Source organism: Physella acuta, unplaced genomic scaffold (assembly GCF_028476545.2).
Source record: "Physella acuta isolate Inbredline_101_S28 unplaced genomic scaffold, ASM2847654v3 ptg001109l, whole genome shotgun sequence".
NCBI lineage: Eukaryota > Metazoa > Mollusca > Gastropoda > Physidae > Physella > Physella acuta.
The window spans coordinates 165,120-169,401 of NW_026732626.1; the positions used below are offsets into that span (position 1 = coordinate 165,120).

Here is a 4,282-nt window from a genome sequence, read left to right on the forward strand (position 1 = left end):
TCCTAATTTGCCATGTGTTTCTCAGTTTCTTGTATATTTTGTTTACACGTTTGACATGTTATTTTAACATTTTGTATTTCGTGAAACTGGAGTTGTATTAAAAATCAGTATGTATGCTACTTCCTTTTCTTTTGGTGTAATGCGTTTATTATGTAGGTTTCTAAAGGTATCTTTAATGTCTATTATATAGTGTTCCCTCGCCCAACTAATTCTTGTGTATAAGGGTGTCGCTTGTTGTTTGAGCAGGGAGAAGAACTTCATTAGTTAACGCAGGGGTCGGCAACCTGCGGCTCGCGAGCCGCATGCGGCTCTTTTGATGTCAAGATGCGGCTCTCCAGCTCTTTGCACAAATACTAATAATATTAATCAAAAAATAAAATAATTGAAATAAAAAAATTGTTAGTGGCTCTTTAAAACCTGGGAAATTTTGAAAATTGTAACTTTTGGCTCTTCCGCTTCAAAAGGTTGCCGACCCCTGAGTTAACTTTTTTTTTTTTTTTTTTTTTTTTTTTTTTTATCGTAGTGACTCAATGAGCCACGTATCAGATATTAAGCTGATAAGAACAGATACTTTTTTTTTTTTTTTTTTTTTTTTTTTTTTTTTTTTTTTTTGTGCCGTTTGGCGTTTAATATTGTTCCTTCCACAAGTGGATAGGTTGCATGTTAAAAAATTACAATGTGATACATAGTATAACATTAAAAAGATTTACAATGTCTTAATATTCCTTCTGATTTCTTTGTTCCATGTTTCTTTGTTCCGATTTCTTGGTTCCATTTGTTTCTTTCTTGATTTTGTTTCCGGTTTGCTATGACATAAAGTACAGGACAGTACAAACATGATCGCTTCTCTGTTTTTTGGCCTTTCTTCTTTTGCTTGATACGCTCTTGGTTTGATAGTGGTTTATTCTTTGTTGGTAGTTGTACTTGGTGAGAGTGAGTTTGGTGTCTTGTCGTTGATGGTGAAGTTGGTCGAATGGTGTAGAACTTGCGTTGAGGTGAGGCATGATGCGCATGGTGGTAGAGTTGTTCGATGAGTTGAAACTTGGGGAGATGAGTTGGGTGGGTTCTTGTGTTTAGAGATCTTTCGAGGTGAGTTGTTTTGAAGTATTGTTCATTGTGGATTGAGGAGGAGTAACGTTGTGACGTAGTCGAGTAATTGAGTTGGGCGAGGTGACGTTGAAGAGTGAAGTTTGCTGATGTTGCTGAGTCGATGATTTTGAGCTTGGTGGAGTGATGATGAGGGCGAGGTAGAGCTGTTGGCGATTGTTTATTTTGAGTAGATGACCTTGAGAGATGGTTAGTTTGATTTGCTAGTGTTTTGACGGAAGCTTCCCACCTAAGATTTCTCCTAGGTGGGTGTCGTCAGAGTGTTAGTGAGTTTGTTGGGAGCGAGGTAGATACGTTTGACGTAGTAGATGAGTTCGATTTCTTGAGCGAGGTAGTTGCGTTAGACGTAGTAGATGAGTTCGATTTGTTGGCGATAGACAGACCTCCCACCTAAGATTTCTCCTAGATGGGTGTCGTCAGGCTGAAAAATAAAAGATTGAAAAGTTAGCCACTCGTACATTTGAAGCCACCCAATACAAGTACTGGGTGACTCATCTCGAGAGCGTGTGCGTTCGAGGGATGTGTGGGAGCAACCCCACAGCGGTCGTTTGCGAGATTTGCGTGAGTTAGAGTAGTAGGTTTGACCGCCTCTCGACCCCGGCAGCCAGCCCTAAAAAGGGCTGGCCAACCAAATGGCTAAGATCCGTGTAGATCCATAACAGATACTACACTTTGATCTTAGCCAAAAGGCCGAGGGCTGATCGAGTGATGTTTGGCTTGAGACTGTCTAAATTAAAATTAATACTTTATTTATTTCTTTCCTGTATATTTCTTTTTTCTCACTTAAGTGAGAGTTCCCAGTCTATGTGTTAGCTTTGCTTGAAATATTTCTTTTAACTCGATGTCCGTGTATTTTGTGAAAAAATATCTGACTTTATTCCTAATTTGCCATGTGTTTCTCAGTTTCTTGTATATTTTGTTTACACGTTTGACATGTTATTACCACGTTTTCTTTAACTTGCTTTCTCTGTGTGTTTATTTATTTGTTTGTCTTTCCAATCCAATCTTGCGATCGAAATTTCTGGCACTTCCCAGTTAGCTAGCGCGCTGAAATTTTCAGGGAAGCTTTCTTTTGGATGACCATTGAATATTCAATTGTTATTATTACTAAATTGATCAATGGAAACATTTTATTGAGCATTTTAGACCGCTATATAATCTATATATATAATTCTCCTCTGCTAGCCATTACAAAAAAAAACCAGCGACGCGTACCTCGCGCGCAGTGAAGCGAACGATCACATGTCGCCACAGGCTTAGGGGCAGAGAATTTAGCTTGAACCGAGTTTAAACTTACAGGAGGTAGGCCAGTTTGGGGGAGACGATATGGTCGAGTGGTTGGGCACACGATTGCTATCCCACTCGACACGGGTTCAAATCTATGTGTTCTAGTCAGTAACGTATTCAAACAACGTGTTTTTTACGAGTTGTCTTTTTACGAGTTGTCTTTTTACGAGTTGTCTTTTTACGAGTTGTCTTCGTTTACCCAAAAAAAGTGAAAAGATAAAATCGATAGCAAGATTTTAATGCAAACAAACAGACAAAGACTAAAAAGTAGAAAATAATAATCATTAAAAAAGTTTTTAAAAACCCACGTTTTCTGATTGAACTAAAAAGTAGAAAATAAATGCTATAGGCCCTACATCACAATAATGCAAGCGATCACTCTACTATAAGCGAGCAAAAACGTGGGGCGCCGTGATTTTCTTACAGTTTCTAATACTGTTGACTCTCTACAAGCTCCCTAATAAAAGTCAATAGTATTATCTAATCAATAGTAATATAACTTTTACTTCGGCGCCCCACGTTTTTGATCGCTTATAGTAGAGTGATCGCTTGCATTATTGTGATGTAGGGCCTATAGCATTTATTTTCTACTTTTTAGTTCAATCAGAAAACGTGGGTTTTTAAAAACTTTTTTAATGATTATTATTTTAACATTTTGTATTTCGTGAAACTGGAGTTGTATTAAAAATCAGTATGTATGCTACTTCCTTTTCTTTTGGTGTAATGCGTTTATTATGTAGGTTTCTAAAGGTATCTTTAATGTCTATTATATAGTGTTCCCTCGCCCAACTAATTCTTGTGTATAAGGGTGTCGCTTGTTGTTTGAGCAGGGAGAAGAACTTCATTAGTTAACGCAGGGGTCGGCAACCTGCGGCTCGCGAGCCGCATGCGGCTCTTTTGATGTCAAGATGCGGCTCTCCAGCTCTTTGCACAAATACTAATAATATTAATCAAAAAATAAAATAATTGAAATAAAAAAATTGTTAGTGGCTCTTTAAAACCTGGGAAATTTTGAAAATTGTAACTTTTGGCTCTTCCGCTTCAAAAGGTTGCCGACCCCTGAGTTAACGTGATTTTTTGTAAGTAAATGGGACAATTTAGTCAGAACACCTCATCACAAATTAATTATACACTTGCTTGCTATCTGGTTTTGTCTGGTACTATGGCTGTTGTTTTTGTGTTGGGATAAATTGATTTAAATTATTTATTAGAACAGATATCTATACATATATCTCATAGTACACTCATTATTTTAAGTTATCTCAACGTCTAAATTATTATTAAAAGTAAAAGCAACAGCTACTAACTTTTTGCATTTTCTTTTCCTTTTCACCACTTTTCCCTTCTTCTCTCCCCTGTAATTTTTTTTACCTCCCTTGATTGTGTGTGTTTCTGGCGCCCGCGGCCTATCACAAGGGGCAACTCCGGTAATACTCGACCCAGATCTTTTCTTAGCCTCTCTCCCAGCAGCCATCTCCAAATTTTCATCTTCAGATTTCAATGGATGGTTCCTCAAACAGGTTTTTTCGTGTCAAGTTTTTTTTCCTGATGTGTTGGCATCATGATCCTATCTTTCATATCATCCCATATTTAACATCATCCCGTCTTTTTTTTGTGTTGTATTATTTCTTAAGCGAGGGGGGGGGTGTATTGTGTAATATTTTGCACAGAGCCTCAATGTAGAAGAGATGGGGTGTTGTTAATATCTTACACATTGTCCTTGGATCTAAAAGTGTTATGATCATAAAATATTTACGGTGCATGTATATCATATATATATATATATATATATATATATATATATATATATATATATATATATATATATATATATATATATATATATGTGTGTGTGTGTGTGTGTGTAGGCTATATATTTAGCTAGATA

At 36.8% G+C, this 4,282-nt stretch overlaps 1 pseudogene; it reads right to left on the minus strand.

Moving 5' to 3' along the window:
- Positions 1-522: 522 nt before the first annotated feature.
- LOC131955838 (uncharacterized) lies at positions 523-572 on the minus strand (annotated as a pseudogene).
- Positions 573-4,282: the final 3,710 nt, after the last annotated feature.